At 35.0% G+C, this 26,405-nt stretch overlaps 1 pseudogene; it reads right to left on the bottom strand.

Annotated features, from left to right (window-relative positions):
- Positions 1–20,533: 20,533 nt before the first annotated feature.
- On the bottom strand, positions 20,534–20,673 carry LOC112299971 (U2 spliceosomal RNA; annotated as a pseudogene).
- Positions 20,674–26,405: the final 5,732 nt, after the last annotated feature.

Here is a 26,405-nt window from a genome sequence, read left to right as displayed (position 1 = left end):
CAGCCCAGCCATGACTTGCCATCTCTCCAAATGAGTGTTTTGATCTAGTTTCTGTTTTAGTTTCATTTGTTTCTCTTGTTTTTCAGTTCAGCTTTGTGTTTTTAGTAATATGACATTAGGAATAATTTTTTTGTCATTGACCTGTGATTGACGGGATTTCTTTCTGAAATTACACTGCCATCAAATGGAATTTGAGATTTCTTTTTTGTTATGCTGCCACCATTTTCCTTTTAACTAGTTCAGTTACCTGGGATCCAATCAAAATTCAGTAGATCTGGGTGGAGCCTAGAATTCTGCACTTCTAACAAGCTCCCAAGTGATGTTCATGAACCTACTAGTTGCCTTTGAGATTCAAATTAACATCTACTTTTAAAACAACCTACTTCATTATGCTAAGTGAAATAAGCTAGGTGGTGAGGGACAAATACCATATGATCTCACCTTTAACCAGAACATAATCAACAAAAGAAAAAAGGAAACAAAATATAACCAGAGACATTGAAGTTAAGAACAATCTAACAATAGCCAGAGGGGAGGGGGGAAGGGATACTGGGGAGAGGGGTTTTCAGGAACTACTATAAAGGACACATGGACAAAATCAAAGGAGGTGGGTTTGTCTGGGGAGGGTTGGGGAAAAAATGCAGACAACTGTAACTGAACAACAATAAAATAAAATTAAAAAGTTCAAAAAAATAAAACAACCTACTTCAATGAACACCAACTTAATTTTATTAGTACACAAAATCTTTGCTCCATAATAGCTCCTTTTCTTCCATCCTTTTTGTAATATTATTGTGATACCAATTACATTTTTATACATCATAAGATCATCAGTGTAGACTTATTTTATACAGTTGTCTTACAAATAAGAGTAGAGAAGATAAAGAGTTTCAAATAAAATTTAATATACTCTACCACTGACATTCCCTGTGGCACCATCTTTACCATGGTCTTTATTTCTTCGTGCAGATATAACTGTCTAGTGTCCTTTCAGTGCAGCCTAAAGGACTCCCATTTGTGTTTCTTCTAGGGCAGATCTGCTAGCAATGGATTCTCTTAGTTTTTATTTATCAGTTAATGTGGTAATTATTATTTTATTTTTGAATGATAGTTTTGGCAGAATAGAATTCTTGGATATAGGATTTTTTTAACACTTCAAATATGTCATCTTCCTGCCTTCTGTTATCTCCCTGCCTTAATACTGAACAAGGTACTTCTAATAAAATATAAATTCTTAATAAACCTATCCTGCCATAAATAACATTTATAAAAAGCTGGGGTGAAACTTACATTAGAGCTAAGTGAGTGAAAAAGAAAGTAGGAAGATTTTAGGAAAGAGGAAGCAATGAAAATCATAATCATATAGAAATTATAAATTACATAAACATAAAACATAATAGGAATGATCCCTTACCTCTTATCAGATATCATTGAGGCCGAAAATACTGGAACATTATTTTTGCAGTTCTGAAATTTAAAAAAAAGTGTCAATTTAGAATTCTATGTTAGTGGCTGTATTTTCAAGAATGAATATGAAGCAAATATATTTTCAGATAACAGAATAATAAGAGTGACATGAAAAGATTAAAGGGTAAATAAATCCTAGCTCACAAACTACCAACAACAATATCTGTTCACAACAACCAGATTAGAAACCCTCATATTTAATGGGACATTAACTGGAGTAATCAGATCATTTTGTGTCGGATGTGAGGGCAAACAGGTCACCGACAAAACAAGGCACTGGTCATGTCTAAAAGCTTAAAAATAAGACCTGAAAGTGTCAAGTTGTTTCCAAGTAAATTAACAGCATCCCAGAACAAAATAAAAATATTTATGGCATGAAGAAATATCCATCACCCAGAGGAAAAATCCACATTTTCTGGCATCCTCTAAAAAACTGTCAGGCAGGAAAAGAAAACAATAATATAATACATGATTAGAACTAGAAAAAAAATGACCCAGGTATGAAACAGATGATATAATATATAGAAAACATTAAAATAGTTATTATAGCTGTGTTTCATTTGTAAAAAAAATGAAATACATTCTTATTAAACTAACAAAGAACAACATAAAAATAAAATTTAAAGAAAGAGGGGAAGGAATTAAGCAAAAAAAAAAAATCATAGATACAGACAACAGCATGGTGATTATCAGATGGGAAGGGGATAGAAGGAGGCAGGAGAGCACAAAGAGGGGATTGACAGTGACAGAAGGATATTTGACTTTGGTGGCGAACTCACAATACAATATACAGATGATGTATCACAGAATTGTATACCTGAATGCTATATGATTTTATTTAACCATATAAACCTATATAATTTTGCCAACCCAATTAATTTATTTAATTGGGTTTTGTCAACTCAATTAATTTAAAAAACCAAAAAATTTCATCATAATAGAAAAAAAACACTCAGAAACAAGTTACCAAAAGCCTTGTGATACCTCTGCACTGAAACTACAGAACACCGTTGCTTCAGATTAGAGAATACTAAAATTAAATAAAGGGTCCATCACAAATAACACCCCTTTTTGCTACAAAATCTTTATTACAAAATGACAAGCATGTAATTCTGTAACATAACAATGTTACACTTAAGCATACCATATGACATTTCAGGTAAAATGTTCAAATTAAAACTATAAATTATTACCCTCATGTTATTACGCTACCAACCACACTCAAGCAGGCATTACTTCTCCTGGACCCTATATATATTGCTATATTTTGGAAAAAATCAATCATCTTATGGATAAAAGGCAATAGCTATCAAAATTACTACATATATTTTTGGAGAAATAAATTAACATGATTCTAAAATTTTATGGAAATACAAATGATCTATAAGAGCAAAAGAGGTTTTGAAAAGGAAGCATACAGCTCTCTGGTTACACTATTTTCAAGGCATAATATAAATCCCCATTGATCAAAACATATGTTATTGGTGAAAGAATAGACACATAGATTAGAGGAACACAATAGAATCTAAATATAGATCCACCCATATATTTTAAATTAACTTTCAACATATATGTCAAAGCAATTCAAAGGCAAAATAATTTGTTTTTGCAAAAAAAATGCTGTAACCATTTGGTTACGCACTTGGGAGAAAAATGAAGAGGTATAAAAAATTACTTTCAAATAGATCAAATCCTAAATTTAAAAGCTAAAACTAAGGACAACATGAAACGTAACAATATCCGTATAATAGGAATACCAGAAGGAGAAGAAGAAGAGCAAGGGATAGAAAACCTATTTGCAAAAGTAATGATGGAAAATTTCCCTAATCTGAGGAGAGAAAAAGTCACCCAACCCCAGGAAACACAGAGAGTCCCAAGCAAGAGGAACCCAAAGAGACCCACTGCAAGACACATCATAATTAAAATGGCAAATTTCCAAGACAAAGAGAGGATCTTAAAAACAGCAAGGGAGAAAAAGGAAGTAACGTACAAGGTAGCCCCAATAAGGTTAGCAAGTGACTTCTCAATGGAAACGCTCCAAGCCAGAAGAGAATGGCAAAAAATATTCCAAGTAATGAGAAACAGAGGCCTGCAACCAAGGCTACTTTACCCAGCAAGGCTCTCAATCAAGATAGAAGTCCAAATAAAGAGTTTCCCAGACAAAAGAAGTCTAAAAGAATATACTTCCACCAAACCAGCTCTGCAAGAGATGCTAAAGGGACTGCTTTAAGGAAAGGAAGGAAAAGAGAAAGACAGAGGAACACAGGTAGGAATAAGGGCAATGAATAACTTCCTATCGATAATAACCTTAAACGTAAATGGATTAAATGCTCCAATCAAAAGACATAGAATAGCTGAATGGATAAGAAAACATGACCCACACATATGCTGCCTACAAGAGACCCATCTCAGGACAAAAGACTTACACAGACTGAAAGTGAAGGGCTGGAAACAAATTTTCCAAGCAAATGGACAGGGAAAAAAAGCAGGGGTAGCAATACTCATATCAGACAAAATAGACTTCCAAAGAAGGGCCATAAAGAGAGACACAGAAGGTCACTTCATAATACTCAAAGGAAGAATCCACCAAGAAGACATAAACATTGTAAATATATACTCACCCAACATAGGAGCACCCAAATACATAAAGAAAACCTTGGAGGACTTCAAGAAAGATATTGACAGCAACACAATTATAGTAGGGGACTTTAACACCCCACTGTCAAAAATGGACAGGTCTTCCAAACAAAATATCAACAAGGATATTGTGTCACTTAACAATACCCTAGAGGAAATGGACTTAACTGATATATATATAGAGCTTTTCATCCCAAAGAAGCAAAATACACATTCTTTTCAAGTATCCATGGAACTTTTTCAAAGATAGACCACATGATAGGACACAAAGCAAGCCTCAACAAATTCAAGAAAATTGAAATCATATCAAGCATTTTCTCTGACCACAAGGGACTAAAACTAGAAACCAACCCCAAAGGAAAAAACCCAAAACACTCAAAATCATGGAGACTGAATAGCATGCTATTAAACAATGAATGGGTCAAGAACGAGATTAGGGAAGAAATCAAAAACTTTCTGGAAACAAATGAAAATGAACTCACAACAACCCAAAACCTATGGGACACAGCGAAGGCAGTCCTGAGAGGGAAGTTCATAGCAATACAGGCCTACCTTAAGAAGTTAGAAACAGTTCACACAAACAACCTAACCCTACACCTACAAGAACTGGAGGAACAACAACAAAGACAGCCCAGAGCAAGGAGAAGGAAGGAAATAACCAAGATTAGAGCAGAACTAAATGCCATAGAGACTAAAAGCACAACTCTAAGGATCAATGAATCCAGGAGCTGGTTCTTTGAAAAGATAAACAAAATCGACAAGCCTTTAAGTAGGCTCATCAAGAAGAAAAGAGAGAGGATCCAAATAAACACAATTAGAAATGAAAGAGAAGAGATTACAACTGATACCACAGAAATACAAAGGATTGTAAGAAATTACTACGAAGAACTGTATGCCAAGAAATTTGAAAACCTAGGTGAAATGGACACATTTCTAGAAAAATATAATCTTCCCAAACTGAATGAAGAAGAAGCAAAAAACCTGAACAGACCAATAACAGCAGACGAAATTGAAGCAGTCATCCAAAAACTCCCAACACACAAAAGCCCTGGACCAGATGGTTTCACAGGAGAATTCTACAAAGCGTTTAAGGAAGAGCTAACCCCTATCCTTCACAGACTATTCGAAAAAATCCAAACTGATGGAAGACTCCCAAACTCTTTATGAAGCCAGCATCATCCTAATCCCAAAACCAGATAATGACACAATGAAGAAAGAAAACTTCAGGCCAATATCTCTGATGACCATAGACGTTAAAATTCTCAACAAAATATTAGCAATCCACATCCAGCAATACATTAAAAAGATCATCCACCATGACCAAGTGGGATTCATCCCAGGGATGCAAGGATAGTACAATATTTGCAAATCAATAAACATAATATATCACATCAACAACAGCAAAGACAAAAACCACATAATCATATCAATAGATGCAGAAAAAGCATTTGATAAGGTACAGCACCCATTTCTGATAAAAACACTCAGCAAAGTGGGAATAGAGGGAGCATTCCTCAACATCATAAAGGCCATATATGAGAGACCTACAGCCAACATCATACTCAATGGACAAAAACTTAGAGCTTTCCCACTAAGATCAGGAACAAGACAAGGATGCCCTCTCTCACCACTCCTATTCAACATAGTATTGGAAGTCCTAGCCACAGCAATCAGACAAGAAAAAGCAATAAAAGGCATCCAAATTGGAAAGGAGGAAATGAAACTGTCACTGTTTGCAGATGACATGATAGTGTACATGGAAAATCCTATAGACTCCACCAAAAAACTACTCGACCTAATAAATGAATTTGGCAAAACAGCTGGATACAAAGTCAATACTCAGAAATCAAAGGCATTCCTGTACACCAACAACGAATCTGCAGAAACAGAAATCAGGAAAAAAATCCCATTTGATATAGCAACAAGAAAAATAAAGTACCTAGGAATCAACCTAACCAAGGAGGTAAAAGACCTGTACTTGGAAAACTACACAACATTGAAGAAAGTAATTAAGGAAGACACAAACAAATGGAAGCATGTACCATGCTCATGGATTGGAAGAATTAACATCATCAAAATGGCCATACTACCGAAAGCAATTTATAGATTCAATGCAATCCCTATTAGAGTACCCATGACATATTTCACAGATATACAACAAACATTTCAGAAATTTATATGGAACCATAAACGACCCCAAATAGCTGCAGCAATTTTGAGAAAGAAGAACAAAGCAGGAGGGATCACAATACCTGATATCAAACTGTATTACAAGGCCACTGTAATCAAAACAGCCTGCTACTGGCATAAAAACAGGCACATAGACCAATGGAACAGAACAGAGAGCCCAGAAATAAACTCAAGTCTATACGGTCAATTAATATTTGACAAAGGAGGCAGAAGCATAAAATGGAGCAAAAACAGCCTCTTCAACAGATGGTGTTGGGAGATCTGGACAGCTACGTGCAAAAAAATGAAACTTGATCACCAACTTACGCCATACACAAAAATAAACTCAAGATGGATAAAAGACTTAAATATAAGTTGTAACACCATAAAAGCCCTTGAGGAAAACATTGGCAGGAAAATCTCAGACATTCCACGCAGCAACATCCTCACAGACATGTCCCCTAAAGCAAGGGACATAAAGGAAAGAATAAACAAATGGGACCTCATCAAAATAAAAAGCTTCTGCAAGGCTAAAGAAAATAGCACCAAATTACAAAGAGAACCAACAGTATGGGAAAACATATTTGCCAATGATACCTCAGACAAGGGCCTGATCTCCAAAATATATAAAGAACTCAAACCACTGCACTCCAGGAAGACAAACAACCCGATTAAAAAATGGGCAAAGGACTTGAACAGACACTTCTCCAAGGAAGACATATAGAGGCCCCAGAGACATATGAAAAGATGCTCAGCATCACTAACCATCAGAGAGATGCAAATTAAAACCACAAGGAGGTACCATCTCACACCAGTCAGAGTGGCCAACATAAACAAATCCACAAACAAATGTTGGAGAGGATGTGGAGAAAAGGGAACCCTAGTGCACTGTTGGTGGGAATGCAGACTGGTGAGGCCACTGTGGAAAACAGTATGGAATTTCCTCAGAAAACTAAAAATGGAAGTGCCCTTTGACCCAGCAATTCTGCTGCTGGGATTATACCCTAAGAACCCTGAAACACCAATCCAAAAGAACCTGTGCACCCCAATGTTCATAGCAGCACCATTTACAATAGCCAAGTACTGGAAGCAACCTAAGTGCCCATCAGCAAATGAGTAGATCCCAAAACTATGGTATATTTACACAATGGAGTTCTACGCAGCAGAGAGAAAGAAGGAGCTTATACCCTTTGCAACAGCATGGATGAAACTGGAGAGCATTATGCTAAGTGAAATAAGCCAGGTGGTGAAAGACAAATACCATTTGATCTCACCTTTAACTGGAACATAATCTACAGAAGAAAAAAGCAAACAAAATACAACCAGAGACATTGAGGTTGGGAACAGTGTAGCAGTGGCCAGGGGGGAGTGCGGTGGGGACAGTGGGAAGAGGGGATTGTAGGAACTATTATGAAGGACACATGGACAAAATCGGGGGGGATGGTGGGGGTGGGGGAGGGAGGTGGGTTCAGCTGGGGTGGGGGGGAGAGAAGGGGAGAAAAGGCATACAACTGTAATTGAATAACAATAAAAATTGAAAAAAAAAATAAAAGCCAAAACTATTTAACTTCCTGAAGGAGACATAAAAGAACATTGTTGCTGCCTTGGATAGACAAAGATTTCTTAGATAAGTCATCAAAAGATGCAAGTCATAATTGGAAAATTGATAAACAGGAGTCTATCAAAATAAGTGTTTTCTTTTTTTATTGTTATTCTATTACAGTTATCCCATTTTTTCTCCCTTTGCCCTCCTCCACTCAGCCTACCTCCAGATCCCAGTCAATCCCCATACTGTTGTCCATGTCCATGGGTCATTCATGAATGCTTTTTGACTAGTCCCTTCCTCTTATTTCCACCATTATTCCCCTCTTCTCTCGGTCTGGCCGCTGTCAGTCTGTTCTATGCTTTCATGCCTCTGTTTCTATTTTAATCATTAGTTTATTTTGTTCACTAGATTCCTCTTATAAGTGAAATCATATGGTATTTGTCTTTCACCAACTGGTCTATTTCATTTAGCATAATATTCTCCAGTTCTATCCATGTTGTTACAAAAGGTAGGGGTCCCTTCTTTCTGTGGTATAGTATTCCATTGTGTATATGTACCACAGTTATTTTGATCCACTCATCTACTAACAGGCACGTGGGCTGTTTCTAGCATTTGACTATTGTAAATAACTCTGCTGTGAACATAGGGAGGGGTGCATAAGTTCTTTTGAATTGGTGTTTCAAGATCACCAGGGTATATTCCAAAAAGTGGAATTGCTGGGTCAAAAGGCAGCTTCCTTGAGAAAATTCCATAGTTTTCCACAGTGGCTGCACAAGTCTGCATTCCCACCAAGAGTATGCACTAGGGTTTCCTTTTCTCCATATCTTCATGAGCATTTGTTTGTTGATTTATTAATGATAGCACTTCTGGCAGGTGTGAGGTGATATCTCATTGTGGTTTTAATTTGCATCTCTCTGATAGCTAGTGATGTTGAACATTTTTTTCATATGTCTATGGGCCATCTGTATGTCGTCCTTGGAGAGTCATCTATTGAGGTCCTCTGCCCATTTTTTTATTGGGTTGTCTTCCTGGTGTGGAGTTGTGCGAGTTCTTTATATATTTTGAAAAATAAACCCTTGTCCAATGTATCATTGAAAAATATGTTTTCCCGTATGGTTGGTTCCCTTTTCATGTTGATGATGTTTTTTTTAACCATGCAGAAGATTTTTAATTTGATGTAGTACCATTTTTTTCTTCTCTTGCCCTAGAAGATATATTGTCAAAATATTGCTGTGTGGGATATATGAAATTTTACTGCCTAGACTTTCCTCTAGTACTTTTATGGTATCTTCATTTATATTTAAGTCTTTTATCCATTTTTAGTTTATTCTGGTATATGGTATAAGTTGGTGGTCTAGTTTCATGTTTTTGCATGTCCCATTCCAGTTCTACTGACACCATTTATAGAAGAGGCTATTTTTACTCCATTGTATGTTTCTGCCCCCTTTGTCAAATATCAATTGCCCATAGAAACATAGGTTTATTTCTGGGATCTTATTCTGTTCCATTGATCTATGTGTCTGTTCTTATGCCAGTACCAGACTGTTTTGATTATAGTGACCTTGTAGCATAGTTTGATGTCAGGTATTGTGATACCTCCAACTTTACTTTTATTTCTCAAGATTACTGTGACTATTCAGGGTCTATTTTAGTTCCATATAAATTTTTGAAGTATTTGATCTAGATTTGTGAGATATGGCATTGGTATTTTAATAAGGATTGTGTTGAATCTATAGATTGCTCTAGGTAGTATGGAAATTTTAGTGATGTTTATCCTTCCAACCCATGAACTAGTATATGCTCCCATTTAATTTGTATCTTCCTCAATTTCTTTCTTCAGTGTTCTATAGTTTTCTGAGTATAGGTCTTTTATTTCCTTGGTTAAGTCTCATCTTAGATATTTTATTTTTCTTGTTGTTATAGTAAATAGGATTTTTTTCTTAGTTTATCTCTCTGTTAGTTCATTGCTGGTGTACAAATATGCCATTGATTTATGAATGTTGACTTTGTGTCCTGCTATTTTGCCAAATTCACTTATTAGGTTGAGTGATTTTTGGTGGAGATTCTAGCTTTACTAGACTGTCATGTCATCTGCAAATAGTGGTGGTTTTACTTCCTGTTTTCCAGTTTGGATGTCTTTTATTTCTTCTTCTTATCTGATCACTGTGGATAGGACCTCCAGTAATATGTTGAATAAGAATGGCAAAAGTGGACACCCTTGTCTTATTCCTGATCTTAAGGGAAATGCTTTTAGTTTTTGCCCATTGAGTATAATATTGGCAGTAGGTTTTTTGTATATGGTTTTATTATGTTGAGGTATGCTTCCTCTATTCCCACTTTGCTGAGTGTTTTTTTTTTTTTAATCATAAGTGGGTGCTGGATTTTATTGAAAACTTTTCTGCAGCTATTGATATGATTATGTGATTTTTGTTTTTCATTTTTTTATGTGATGTATCACATTTATTGATTTGTGAATATTATATCATCCTAGCATCCCTGGAATAGATCCCATTTGATCATGGTGTATGATCTTTTTAATGTTTTGTTGGATTTATTTGCTAGTATTTTGTTGAGAATTTTAGCATCTATGTACCTCAGAGGTATTGGCCTGTAATTTTCTTTCTTTGTTGTATCTTTATGTGGTTTTGGAATTAGGATATTACTGGCCTTGTAAAAAGATTTTGGAAGTCTTTCCTCTTCTTGAATTATTTGGAATAATTTGAGAAGGAGAGGTGTTATTCTTTGAATGTTTGATAAAATTCACCTGTGAAGTTATCTGGACAGGGCTTTTGTTTATCAGTAGTGTTTTGATTATTGCTTTGATTTAGCTAGTTGTTATTGGTTTATTCAGGTTTTCTGCTTTTTCCTCATGCAGTTTTGGAAGATTGCATGTTTCTAGAAATGTATGCATTTGGCCCAGGTTGTCTGATTTCTTGGTTATAGTTTTCATAGTAATATTTTATGATCCCTTGTATTTCTATGGTATCAGGTGGTTATTTTTCCTGTTTTGTTTCTGATTTTATATATTTGGCTCCTCCCTCTTTTTTCCTTGATGAGTCCAGTCAAAGGTCTGTCATTTTATTTATCTTTTCAAAGGACCAGATACTGGAGTCATTGATCCTTTGATTTGTTTTTTTAATCTCTATGTAATTTAATTCTGCTTTGATCTTGATTATTTCCTTCATTCTGCTCATTCTGGGTTTCATTTGTTGTTGTTTGTCTAGTTGTTTTAGTTATGGGTTTACATTGTTTATTTGAGATTTTTCTATCTTCTCTAGGTAGGTGTGAATTGCTATGATTTTCCCTGTGAGGACTCCCTTCACTGTGCCCCATAGGTTTTAGGTTGGTGTCTGTTCATTTTCATTCATTTCCAGATACTTTTTGATTTCTTCCTTGATCTCATTATTAACCTATTCATTATTTAATAACATGTTATTCAGTCTCCACGTATTTGAATGTTTTTGAGTTTTTTCCCTGAGGTTGGTTTCTAGTTCAAGCTGTTGTGATCTGAGAGGATGCTTGATATGATCTCAATATTCTTGAATTTGTTTAGGCTTGCTTTGTGTCCTACCCATGTGATCCATATTTGAAAATGATCCCTGTTCATGGAAAAGAATGTAAACTTTGCTTCTCTGGTATAAAATGCTCTTTAATTATCAATTAAGTTGATCTGATCTGGGGTGCTGTTCAATGCCACAATACCCTTGTTCATTTTTTGTTTAGAAATCTACCCATTGTTGACATAAGGTGTTAAACCCCCCTATGATGGCTGTATTGCTCTTGATCTCCTTCTTAAAGTCTTCCAAGATTTTCCTTATATATTTAGGTGCTCCTATGTTGGGTTCATATTTGTTTACAAGGGTTATATCCTCTTGATGGACAACTAACTTAAGTATTATGTTGTGATTTTCTTTGTCCCTTGTTAATGCCTTTGATTTGAAGTCTATTTTGTCTGATATAAGTGTTGTTACCCCAGGGTTTTTTTTTAATGTCCTTTTGCTTGGACTGTATTTTTCTATCTGTACACTTTTGTCTGATAGATATTTTGTTCTAAGGTTTGTGTCTTGTAGACAGCATATATGCGGGTTATGTTTTCTTATCCATTCAGCTACCTTATATCTTTTGACTGGAGCATTTAATCCATGTATCCTTAAGATTATTATTGATAGGTATTTATTCACTGTCATTTTTCTCTTTGTGCCCGTGTTCTTCTCTCTTCCTCTTCCTTCCTCTTATTAAAGCTGTCTCTTTGGCACCTATTGAAATGTTGGCTTGGTGGAGATATATTATTTTAGCTTTTTTTTTTTTTGTCTAAGAAACTCCTTATTTAAGTTCTATGTTTAAGGAGAGCCTTTTTGGGGATAATAGTCTTGCTTTTAGGTATTTGCCTTTCATTAGTTGGAATATTTCATGTCATTCTCTTCTGGCTTATTGTGTTTCTGTTAAGAAATTAGCTGATTGCCTTATTGGAGCTTCCTTATATGTTACTAGCTCTTTCTCCCTACTGCCTTTAACAGCTTCTCTTAGTTTTTAAATTTTGTCACTTTAATTATGTGTGCCATGGAGTGAGACTTTTTGGCTCATCTTGATTTGGGCCCTCTGTGCTTCCTGAATTTGCATGACATTTTCCCTCACCAAGTTAGGGATGTTTTCTGTCATTAATTTTTCAAACAGGTTCCTATCCCTAGCTTCTTTCTTCTCCTTGTGCTATGCCTGTGATGTGATTATCATTACATTTCATGTTTTCCTGCAGTTGCCTTAAACTATCTTCATTCTTTTAGAGTCTTTTTTAGTTTTGTTGCCCCAACTGCATGTTTTTTTTTCTATCTTGTCTTCCAAATCACTGATTCTATCCCCTGCTCCATCTAGCCTGCTTTTAATTCCTTCTAGTGTATTTTCCATTTCCTCCTGGTTCTTATTAATAGTTTATATGTCTTTTTTCATGCTGATGTAGTTCCCACTAAGTTCATTGTATTTCACACTGAGTTACTTTAGCATCCTTATAATCATTACTTTGAACCTTATGTCTGATATATTGCTTGCCTCAATTTCATTTTATACTCTTTCTGGGAATAATTCCTTTCCTTTTGATTGGGGGTAGTTTCTTTGTCTCCTCATTTTAGGTGAGTCTTTTTGTTTGTTTCTGCATATTATATTGATCTGCTCTTTCTCCCTTTGGCTCCCTTTGGCTCCCTTTGGCTCTGTGGGGTGGCCTCCTGTGGTAGGTGACCCATGGAACTCCATGGTGCAGTCTCCTTGAACTCCTGAGATGGATACTCTATCGGTGACCTGTATGCAGTTTATGTGGACTCTCTTGTTGTAATTGGGTTTTGGTTGTTTTTGGCTCAAATGTTCATGGCTTCTCCCTCTCAGCTGGCTGGCTAAGAATCACAATCTCCACCATATTTTGTATATTGTTGTACAGGAGCTGCCAAAACAAAACAAAACAACCCAGCAAATAAAACCCGTAACAGCAAAAATACCCCTCCCAACCACTACCTCTATCAACAACAAATGAACTAAGATAAATATTGGTAGAATGAGAATGAGAATATAACATGAAAGAAAAAATGAATATAAGATGATTAATGGAAAGAGAAATGATTTTTAGAGGGTAGACAAAAGAGAAATAATAAGAGTAGAGAATAAAAACAAGGCAAGAAAGGGAGAAAATAAAATTTATAATACAAATAAAATAAGGAGGGAATAGGGAAAATGGAGTAAGAAAGAGGAAGAGTACAATATGGGGTTTGAAAAGAAAAAATATAGTGAAAAAATAAGAACAAAATTGAAGAAAAACAACCACCATAGTGATATCCATGACAAATGAGCAAAGATTAATAAAGGTGGAAAGAGAATAAGAATATTATTTTTAAAAAAGAAATATAAGATTGTAAGATGTCTAAAGGAAAGAAAAAATATTTTGAGAGGATAGAAGGATGAGAAATAATCAGCATAAGGATTAGAAATCAGGCTAAGCTAAAATAAAATTTAAAATGAAAATAAGACAGGGTAGGAGGAAGGCAAAATGGAGTAGGATAGGGGAACAGTAAAATATGAGATTTAGAAAAGAAAAATAAGGAATGAGTAGGAATAAAATTGAAGAAATGCAGCAACAACCACAATGTCAATGACAACCAAGCTAATATCAATAAAGGAGAAATGAGCATAAAGATATTATAAGGAAGGGAAAAAGAATGTGATATGACTAATGGAAAGAAAGATGATTTTCAGAGGCTGGAGGGAGGAGAAATAGTAAGAGTGAAGAATAGAAACAAGGTATAGAAAGTGAAAAATAAAATTTAAAACAAAAACAAGAAAGAGAAGGATGGAGGCAAATGGAGTAAGAGAAGGTAAGCATAAAATATAAGATTTGAAATAAAACTAAAATAAGAATATACACATAATATAAAATGAAATACAAAACAGTGAAATAATAGGAACAAAATTGAAGATAAAAAAACAATGTTAAAAAGCTATGCAGGAGAAAAAATAATGCAAATAATGAAAAAGAACGAGGTGGAATTTGTCTCACTAGAGTCTAGTGTTTGTTTGCCTCCTGTCTTCTCCTTTAAGATCTGTCCCTGATAATGTCAACTGGTATCCCAGTCTAGCTTTAGGCAGCCTGTTCAGTCTACAAGTGACCCACAGTTCATGGCTGTCTCATCCAGGCTTGGTTAGTCCTCACTGCTCTCTCCCTGGAAGCACTATTTAGTCTTCAGGGAAGATGGCAGGTTGTTCCCACAGCCCTGCATCACACATCTTGGTCTATCCCAAGATTATCTCCAGTTATGTGTAGTTTCTGATGAATTAGCCGTGTGTTTCATGTCAGAGGCCAATCTGTGTAAAAGGGTCAGCTCTTTCCTATTTGGCACTGAGGGCAGCTCTGTGTGATAGCTGATAGTTGAGCCCTGCATACCTTGTGCTGTGCCATTTTTTAATCTCCCTGCTCTGCTGTTTTCAGTGGAATAGGGCCCAATGAGGAGCCAGGATTGTGTCTGATAAAAGTTCACAAAGGGCTCTTTTGGAGATTCTCTTCCTTTCTCCTGCAGATATGTTCTGGGCAAGGGGCCCTTGAGCCTGGCCTTGCTGTTCTGCAGTTTGCTATCCTGCATGTGGGCGTTGGGCATGCCTTCCTCTACCCAGAGCTGTGTACTCCACAATGTGAGTGGCCCTGTCTGGCTGCATGGAATCTCAGGCACTCAGCTCCTGCCATCCAGCTCCTAGCCCACTGCTCTCACAGGAGGCTCAGACCCAAATCCTCCATTCTGCATGCATCCCCTTACTCACCTGCCACACTGGGTGGAGCCCCACAATCCCTTTGCTGTGCAGCCGTCCACTCTTCCTGGCCAGCTGGGCATGAACCCTGGTTTTAATCTGGCTTTTTTGCTGGCAGGACAGCTGCATGCATATGTGGGGACACTGCCTAGACACCACTCAGCTTCCCTCTTAAAAAAAAAAATCCCTATGTGGCATCCACACTGCTGCACTGAGCCACTGCCTGGCTGTGTGCACACTCCACCTGCCCAAAAGTCAAAACATCTCTTTGGGTGAGGGCAGGATGCAGCCTGCTGGTGCTTTTGACAGTTTTAGGAGACAAAATTTCTGTCTTGAATTCTCCTAGTTGGTGCTGCAGCTACGGACATACTTCTCAATGTGTATGCTCAGCCTGAGCCTCCCATAAATCCTCCCAAATCTCTCCCGGTTGGGGGTCCCCTGTACAGAAATGCCCCTACACTGCTCTGGGAAGGGTGGGAGCAACTAAGCTGCGTTTTCTATTTGTTCTCTTCTTGGCTGCAGGTACTTCTTGCATGGTATTTCTCCTTCAACTTATAAAATTTCTTACTAGATGGTGCAAAGCATCCTCTGCCTTGGCTTCAAAAATTCACATTAGCTAAGATTCCGTTGATTGGTCAGGCCACTTGTTGGAAGATCAGCTGAAAATATGCACTGGGGGCACAAGCTAGTGGGCTCAGCTTCCACCTACCTGGCCACCATCTTCTCCCTCTTCTCAACTAAGAAGTGTTTTATCTTCAAAACATGCCATTAAGGAGACAAAAATGCAAGTCACCAAATGAGAGTAAATAGTTTCAATATGTATATGTGACAAATAATATCTGTAGCTATAATTTAGAAAGAAATCCTTAAAATTAATTATAAGAAGACAAACAACCCATTAAAAAGTACAAGTTGGCCAATGAACACATGGAAAGGCATATAACACTATTTCTCATCAGGGAAATGCCAATCGAAATCACAATTCCAGTTCACTACACATTTACTAGAATGGCCCAGGGGTGTCCAGCCTACCCACAGCCCATGGTGGCTATAAATGTGGCCCAATACAAATCATAAATTTACTTAAAACCTTTGCTTTTGCTCATCAGTTTTCATTAGTGTTTGTGTATTTAATGTATGGCCCTAGATAACTCTTCTTTTTCCAGTGTGACCCAGAGATGCGAGAAGTTTGGATGCCCCTGGAATGACAAGAATTGTCTATATAAAGTTTTGCAGTGGATGTGATACTGTTGAACTGTAATGCATTGCTAGTAGGAATTTAAATGGTATAAGTAGTTTGGAAAAATATTTGGGATTCTCCCAAAATATTATACATACACTTGCCATAATTCCTAGCCATTTCATTTCCATGTATTTACTCAATATAAATGGAAACAGTTGTTTACATAAAGATATATACATGTAGAAATACCCAATACTATTCTAGTTTAGCACTAAAAGTCTTGTGTGCTGAGAAGCCCCTCAGTCTTGAGCAAACTGGGAATTTTCACCCATCGTACAGAAAGAAGATTAAATAAAGTGATTCTAAGTTTAATGAGTAATAGTATTTATATATATTTGAAGCATGTCTCTCTAAACCACATTTATTAAGGAGTAAAAATAACTTTTCAGCAGTCTGGCAGACAGCACATTAATCAATGACTGAAGTGTACATAATCAATAATGGTACAAATGAAAATCTTATGCTACTTCATAGCATACAATAAAAACCATGCAGCACACTTCTGTGAAATTTATGTCAAAGGTATAAAATGAGTCTAATCATAAGGAAATATCAGACAAATTCATATTTAGAGAGATATCCTTTAGAATAATTAGACTACAATTTTCAAAATACTAAGCTCCTAAAAGTCAAGGGACGAGTGAGAAACTGTTTCAGAATAAAGGAGATTAAAGAGATAAACATCTAAATTCAATGTGATTCTGAAGTGGATATTTTCTCTATAAAGAACATTAGTGAGACACTGGTGGGAAGGAGTGGGCTCTACAGATTAGATAATAGTAATGTATCAATGTCCATTTCCTTATTATATTGGCCCTACAGGAGAATATCGTTGTTGTTGTTTTTGTAGAAAATACAAACTAAAGTATTCAGAGAAGCTGGTCACTAGGTTAACAATTTACTGTCAGTAGTTTAGGAATAAAATAATTTTTCTATACTCTACCTCCTTGTTTTTATAAGTTTATAATAGTTTAAAATACAAGAAAAATATAGACTCTTCTAAATGGAAAAAAGAGTGATGGATGAAGCTTTTAAACAGTGACAGCTTAAGGTAAGATGTGTATAGTCAGCAGCTATCTTGGTCAAATGAGAGATCCCTCTAGCACACAGATTTGCTGAAGAAAACTCAGTCTGCCAGCGCGAAAAGTAAAAGACACCTCTCTCTCAGGACAATATGAAATGTTAAACACATTAAAGAAACTTAAATGAAATTACATTGACCATTAAAATTTGTATGAGCACTTCCATTTTCATTCAAACTGGTGAAACACAGTAACAAACTCATTAACATTAAGTTTCATGCTTCCATTTTAGTAACAGTACGCCACTGTCATAAAGCAAGTTAATTTCCCAGCATATATGTATATATTACAATTTGGATAACTAATTCATTTTGCCTATCCCTTATGTACGTACTATCACAAACTCAAGTGTGTCCACCCTGTTGGAAGCAAACAATGTGAACTGGAAATTTCAATTATATTCCAATAACATTCCCAAACTGATTCATCAGCAGGGTTGGTACAAGTTAGTTTCCAAGTTACATACTGAAATACTTTAGAAAACTAAAGAAAAAATAAATGAATTCCACGGATAATATTATATTTTTAATTATTTATAAATTTATTTGGAAGGAAAAGTGGGACGTGAAGAGAGGGAGCTCACCTTAGTAAAGCCAAATTAAAAGTCTAATTATATAAACTGTACACATAGCGATAAAAAGGGTCTTTGGCATTGTAGGTGATTTGTATTTTCCTTTACACAAACAGAAGTGAATTTGGGTAAGATAAGAAAGAATACAAAGAAAACGAGTGCACACAAACGAGGACAGCCATTCTATCTGGCTTCTGGAAGATAAATTGTATGACAGGTCCAAGGGCAATTTAAAATCCTCCCGCGCAGCTTCCTGGGGAGTCTGCCAATACACAAATGTTAAAGCTAGAAAATCTGTTTTCACAGCTTGACATCAGAACTCTATGATGACTATCAGGGTTTTAATGGTGACCTTAAGTTCTGACCTTCTGAACAAAATTAGAAAAGGGAAAATGCAGGGGGAAAGAAGCTGCAATACGATTGGTCGGTGTGTGAGCTGCTCTGTGCCGCAAGTCATTCTACTCGGCTTTATCTACAGGATACAGTCTTTTGACAGTGACAAAATTACAAGAGTTTAGAAGAAAGCCTAGTTTTTAACAAACTTGTCTTAAATCTTTAGAATAAATAATTTTAAAATATGTACCTCAAATATTTATACCCTATTTTGTGATAAAAATTTAATAATTCATATTCTATTTTCCAACATGTTTTAGTTCTTTCACTCCACTAGTACTCTCCTGAAGACTATGTCAATTACAGTTTTGTTAATATTAATTTCTCCAAATTAATGACTTTTCCTTTTTTTAGGATAATTTTTTTTGCTTTTATTTACAGAAGGTTCAAGTTTCAGCATTTCCTTGAATCAGTTCCTTTAGTACCAAATATGGTATTTGGCATAAAAGGCACACTTAGTTCTGTTTATTGGTGATGTTACAACTACTATTACTTATGAAGAGACTATATATTCTTGAAACATAAAAAGTATTTGAAATTTTCTTCCTAATGATCTTGGTTTTATGAAAGATTAAATGGACCATCAAGCCATGAAGCAGAAGAATTTATGAGTGCTTCTTATTTGAAACATACAGATTATTGTATTTAATTTTCTTTTACCACCATTATAATGTGGATTTCTGTCAATACAAAATTACTGAAAAGAAATGGAAAGAAACAAGTATCCCCACCCTACAAACTCTGTGAACTAGAAGTGGTTATGTGGGGAGGACGTTGGAAAACCATTGAGTTACACACACATCAGGGGGGAGAAGGACTTACTGAACCCAAGTTAGGGGAACCAGCATAAGGCGGAACATCCTAGGAAGGGTGGGGAAATGTACCTGTAACAGAAAAGTAAGGCTGTGGGCCGGAGCGGGAGGGATGTCAGAGAATAGGGTTAACTGGAAGACAGGCAAATGAAAGCTTTATCAAAAATAACAATTTCTTGGGGGTCCAAATTTTCACTAAAGTAAATATTGGCCCTATTACCGATTGTTTCATTTCAGATTCCTTTTGGTAGCTACCTTCCAGAATGGCTCTGGGCCACACTCGGTGATAGATTAAAATGAATAAAAGAACCCACATTGTGCACATCGTTTTATGAAAATATGGAGCCTCTTCTATTTCCAAGAGATTATGCTTGCTGGAAAATGCAAATATACTTTATATGAATTCATAAATGTCCGTCTCTTAATAAGTCCATCTCTGGGAAATTATTATTGCCATATGAGTGATTTTCTAATACTTTTAGGTTATTATATTGGAAGGTAACTATACTCAGCCTCATGACATCCTATAGTGCTAATATTAAAGTCATAATGTGGCACTGAATGAAGTATTGGCTTGTGTGGGTTTATATTAGTATAATAAAGAGGTTTTGTATTAAAAGTGCATTACAATGGATGGGCCAGAAATTTTGCAAAGTTTTCTTCTTCACTCATTCTCTCCTAGGTGAGTATAATTCACTGATCTCCATCCAATGAATTCTCTTAAAAACCTCTCAAATTAATGCTCCAAGGGTCAAAACTCTGTCTCCTCTACCTGATAAACACCTAAAGGAAATTAGATGTTTGGAATAGTGCACCAAGTTTAGTAAAGCGATAAAGTGGGTGAAATTATTAGCAGTCCCATGGGCAAAAAGAAAAGATTGGTTGGGAGCATTTTCACCATATAACAAACACATTTTTGGCCTCACCAGATTAGCCTAACTTTTGTCAAAGAAATGTTGGTGTTTAAAGGCTTTTGTTGAGAGGGGGAGGTGGAAATACTGGAAGATGACTTGGGGCGTTATTCATATTTTGAATTTATAGAATATGAGCCTATTTTGACTTGGTAAAAACTTAATTCCTGTAGCTTCAAGAACAACCTGAGCATAATTCAGTGTTCTCTGTTTCCAGTCTTTTTATTTCACTCTGCTAGGGCTCAAGGAAAAACTTTAACAAGAGGATACATGCATATAATCTGTAGCATCAATTTGATAAATGATATTTAGGAAGAGTTAACAATTAATTAAGATAGATAATATTCCATCAACTATACTACCTGCCATTGTAACAAATTTATCCCAAAGTTATTGCTTTTAATGATTTAAATAATAAACACTTTTACATTACTATTCTAATAATTTTTTTAATTTGAGCACATTGAAGTACACTTCAATAACTGTTACTTGTTCCTCTTATATTAATTAAACTGATAAGAACAGATACTACACTTGATCTTAGCCAAAAGACCAAGAAGTGATGGTTGTTCCTCTTATAAATGAACCAAAAGGTAGAGAGTATTTATTATGTGCATTCTAAGTGCATTTTTATTGCCATTGATAAAGTAGCTGAATATGGAGATATGCTAGGTGCTTACAAAATAAATAGAACCACACACAATTACATTAAAGAAAACACAGAAAACGTTGTTTTTAATAGGTTATGTAAGAAGTACATTTTCTAATGAAAAATTACTATAGCCAGTATCAAGATATTTATGACTATAAAACAGCAAAAAAGTACGATCTTCACAAACAAGCAATTGTTCAAGTTACTCTTTGTGGTAAGCTTGCTATGCTACACTGCTGAGAGAGGGTACACATTCTAACAAATGGGAAAACTATATTTTGTTAAATGTCACCTGCATGAATTAAACTTTCATAAGGTACCCCTCATAAACCAATTCAACTGGGAGTTTCACACATTTAACAATTTGCTTGAGGTACAACTAGATGGCCATTTTAGGAGCAAAAATGTCACATTTTGATTATCTACTGGTAGACACAATTTAAAATAATTCAGACATGAAAATTGTCTTCAAATTATTTCCTCATTGACAAAATAAAATATAGTTTGCTTAATAGTTTAGTAATTGTTAAGATAGAAAATTCAGTGTAAATTTCTGTGTTACATAATTATGCTCAAATTTTGATTATTTTATAGTTTTTGCTTTGTTTTTTAGAGGTATCAGCAGGTTTTAAAGTATAAAAGCAATTCTTTTTATTTTTGGAAACATTTTATTTTATTTATTTTTATTTATTTTTAATTTTTATTGTTATTCAATTACAGTTGTCTGCATTTTCTCCCCATCCCTCCATCCCACCCCAGCCAAACCCACCTCCCTCCCCTGCCTCCCCCCTCCCCCTTGATTTTGTCCATGTGTCCTTTATAGTAGCTCCGGTAAGCCCCTCTCCCCACTGTGCCCTCCCCACTCCCCTCTGACTATTGTTAGATTGTTCTTAACTTCAATGTCTCTGGTTATATTTTGTTTGCTTTCTTCTTTTGTTGATTATGTTCCAGTTAAAGGTGAGATCATATGGTATTTGTCCCTCACCGCCTGGCTTATTTCACTTAGCATAATGCTCTCCAGTTAAGAAAAAATACAGAGCATTATAAATAAGTCTTGCAGAACTGTAGTAAGATATCACAACCAGGAATAAGACATTGATATAATGTTTGAGCATGTTTGCATTTTACCAATTAAATACACTAATTTGTGTGTGTATGCTTATTTCTATGCCACTGTATCATATGTGTAGGTTAATATGACCATCACCACAGGTAGTTTTAAATTTCCTCACACGGACGCCTGTGCTATCTTACTATAGCCACACTCATCAGTCTGTCCTGGCTAAACCCTGCAACTACTAATTTGCTCTTCATCTCCATAATTTCATAATTTCAAGAATGTTTTTAAAATTAAATCATACAGTTATATATTGTATTTTGAGATTACACATTTTTTACTCAGCATAATTCTCTTGAGATTCAACCAAGTTTTGTTTTGTTTTATTTTGTTTGCTAAGTAGTAGTATCCATCCCATGGTATGACTATACTACAGATGGTTTAACCACTCACCTGCCAAAAGACTTTTGGGTTGCTTTTACTTGGAGGGTATTATAAACACAGCTGCTACAAGCATTTGTTAACAGGTTTTTGTGTTAAGTTTTCATTTCTCTGAAGTAGATGCCCTGGGTTAAAATAATAAGTTTGTACAGTATTTGCATGTTTAATTGTTTAAGAATCTACTGTATTCTTATGGAGTGGCTATACTCTGTCATTCCCACCCCCAGTGTAAAAGTGCCCCAGTTTCTTTACATCCTCAGTAGCACTTGGTATTATTATTCTTTATCTTAACCGTTCTGATAGGTGTGTCATGATTATCTCATTGTGTTATTTCATTTGTGTTTTTAGTTTGCTTTTCCCCAATAACTAATGACTGTGGCATCTTTTCATGTTTTTTATCACCATCTACACATACTTTTCAGTTAAAGGTCTTTTCATGTATTTTGCTAATTTTCTACTTGGATGTTTCATTTTTTCTACTATTAAGATTGGGGAGTTCTTCACATATTCTAGACACAAGCCTTTCATCAGATGTGTGGTTTGCAGCCATTTTCTCTCATTTGGTAGTTCGTCCATTCATTCTCTTCATAGGATTTTTCACAGACTAAAAGCTGTTCATTTTGAATAGACCCAATTTATCAATTTTCTTTTTTATACATCAGATATTTGATGTCAAGTTGAAGAACTCTTTGCCTATCCCTAAGATTTCCACTATTTTTAATGTTATATATTTTCATGTTTTACCTCTCAGTACATCACCCCTTCTGGGTTAATTTTGGAATAAAGTGTGAGGGCCAGCAGAAGGTTCTGCGGGTTTTTGGTCTATGGACGTCCAGTTGTTCCAGCACCCTTTGTTGACAGTATAATACTGTCCTTCCTTCCTGGGATTGCTTTCTCCTTTGTGTCAAAAATCAGTAGGCTGTACTTGTGGGGAACTATTTCTGGGTTTTTTAATTTTCTTCTGTTGACACAGTCCATTGATCTATCCCTCTTCCAATACCAAAACGTCATAATTCCTCTATGTACTAAGCCTTTATGTAGTAAGCCTAAAAATGGCCAGAGTGATCAATCTCACTTTATTATTCTTAGACAATTGTTTTATCTATATTGATTTTATGCTTTCCCATGTAAATCTTAGGATATGCTTCATATTCCTTCAAAAGACTGTTGAGATTTTTATAATTGCATTAAACCTATAGATCAATTTGCAGAGAGTTGAAAGTTTACTATATTGAGTCCTCCAATCCATGAAGAACAGAATATTTCACTCGATTTATTGGGGTCTATGACTTCTTGCAACAGGGGTTGTAGTCTCATTATATAGATCCAGCATATGTTTTGTTAGATTGATATCCAAATATTTGATTTTCACATGATCAATTGTAATGGTATCTGGTCCTTAATTTTAAGTATCCACACATTCATTGTTAATATATAAAAATGACATTGACTTTGTGTTAATCTTGTCTCCTGAAACTTTGCTGAATATACTTATTAGTTCTAGGAGTTCCTTTGCATATTACTCAGGCTTTCCTTGGTACTCTATCATATCCTCTAAAAATAAGAAGTTTTATTTCTTCCTTTCTAATTTGCATGCCTTTTATATTTTTTTCTTGCCTTATTGTGCTGGCTAGAAGTTCCAGTACAATGTTGAATAAATGTAGTGAAAGAGCATATATTTGTTTCTTTTTCCCAGTTCTAGAGGAAGAGATTATAGAGAATTGGTATAATTTCTTCATCAAATGTTTGGTAAAATTCACTAGTGAAAACATCTGGGCTTAGTATGTTATTGTCTGGAAGATTATTAATTATTGAATTAAATCCTTAACATATGTAGACTAACTCATTAATATATTTTTGTTATACAATTTAGGAATTTATATATTTCATCTAAATTATCAAAATTCTGGGTATAGAGTTATTCCATTTTTAATTTTAAAGTCAAAACATTAGTAGTGCTGATACCATTTTTATTTATGATCTTAGTTATTTGTACATTCTATCTTATATCTCTCCATATATATCCAATATGTTTTTAGTCTAGAAGTTCATTAATTTTATATATAATTTCAGAGAAATAGCTTTCAGTTCTGTTCATTATCTCCATTATTTTTTGCCTGCAATTTTACTGAGTTGTGTTTTATCTCTGTTATTTCCTTTCTTCTGCTTAATGCTTGTTTTGCTCTTCTTTTTCTGTGTTCTTAAGGTAGAAACTCAGGCTATTAATTTGAGACTTTTTCTCTTTTTTAAAATTTTTACTGAATTAATTGAGGTGATGTTGGTTAATAAAATTATACAGGTTTCAGGTGTACCATTCTATAATATACCAACTGTATATTATATTGTGTGTTCACCTCCCAAAGTCAAGTCTCCTTCCATTACCATTTATTGCCCTTTAACTTCTTCTACTTACCCCGCCCCTTTTAATCACCATACTGTTGTCTGGGTCATTTTTTTGTTTGCTTAATCCTTGAACCTTTTTCATCCAGCACCCCTTAGACTATTAATATGAGACCTTTTCTGTTTTGTATTGTAAGTATATTGTCCTATAATTGCCTCTCTTGGTACTGTGTTAATTGCATCCCAAATATTTTGATATATTCTCAATTTCTTTCAGTACTATAATTATCATTATTTTAAATGTAGATACATACACCAATAAAAACAATATATCAGTTAATATAGTTTTTATGTTATTGTTTATATATGTATAGTTTATATATGTACATATATAATTTATATATGTGTATATATATATATATATTTCTACCCTATGTGTCTAAATCACTATGTTATATATCTGAAACTAATGTAATATTATGTCAACTATAATTTTAAAATGTTTTAAATATTTAAAAAATTCTACCCTCTTTTCTTCTAAAAATATTTAATGTTGGGAAATCTGAATTCACTGCAGTGTTCCAAGGGAATAAAAAGTCAAACACCAGATGGTCTCACAAAGTGGAACCTAATCAACAAAACAAACAAATGAGCAAAATAGAACCAGAGACTTGGAAATAAAGAACAAACTGACAGTGACTGGAGGTGAGGGGAGGAGGATAAAGGGGGAAAGGGGAGGAAGAGGCTAGCAAAGGAATTCATGGGCACAGGCAATGGGGTGATTGACTGTGGGAGTGAGGGGGGATAGAGTTGGGTGAGTAATGGGGGAAAAGGTGGGACAACTCTAATTGAACAACAATATTTTAAAAATTCAAAAAATAATAAAAAATAAAACTGTACCTGGCACATGGTATTGTTCAGTATTTGTTTATGAATAAATACACCAACCACCTCTCTTAATATTTAAGAGTGGTTGATCTGGTGTCAGATGCTTAAGTTCAAATCCCTGTTCAGCCACTTCATAGCTGTGTAATATAAGGAAATTTATTTAATTTGTTTGTGGTTTAATTCATTTCTCTATCAAATTGAGAAAACTGTCACATAGAGTTTTTAGAAAAATTACATAATCTATGTAAAATACTTTTCATAGTACCTGGCACCTAAGAGTACTAAAATGTTGGTTATTATTATGATTATTTTTTGCAATTTTTTTGTTATTCAAATATGAAGACTAGAAACATATTCACTAAATTATCTATACTGGTTAACTTGGGGTCTTTTGGCAAAAGATAGATTTTACATTACATACTTATGTTTTTTCAGGTAAAATACATTTTTAAAAAGTCTGTATTTGTATATGCTGTCTATATATATCATCTTATACATATATGCCTATCTTCTGTTTGTCTCCTTTTCCTTACAAATGATTTCTTTTCATTCTACTCATTACTTTCCACCAAGAAGTGATTACAGATATATTATTTTTCACATCATCAATGGTCCTCTGGTTTGTTGACTTATAGTTCTTTTAGTGCACCCAAAGCCCAACTCTAACTAACCTGAGGGTCTTATTCCTTGGGGCTTTCCTTCTTAACTCCCCAGGTGGCTTGCTTCTCATTTGCTCCACAGCTGGGTGGTGGTACTTCTATTAAGAATATAGACCTGTAGCTACCAAAACCAGCAATACATTCAAGGAAATTTTAAAGTTCTCATAGACTCCCTTAGTGTTTCTCCCATCAAGAAATTCATGGCATTTCACTTCAATCAGCATGTAAATTCTTTTACAAAATCCCTGTCACGATTTCA

This window comes from Desmodus rotundus, chromosome 6, assembly GCF_022682495.2.
Source record: "Desmodus rotundus isolate HL8 chromosome 6, HLdesRot8A.1, whole genome shotgun sequence".
Classification (NCBI taxonomy): Eukaryota; Metazoa; Chordata; class Mammalia; order Chiroptera; family Phyllostomidae; genus Desmodus; species Desmodus rotundus.
This window is presented reverse-complemented; position numbering and strand designations above follow the sequence as displayed.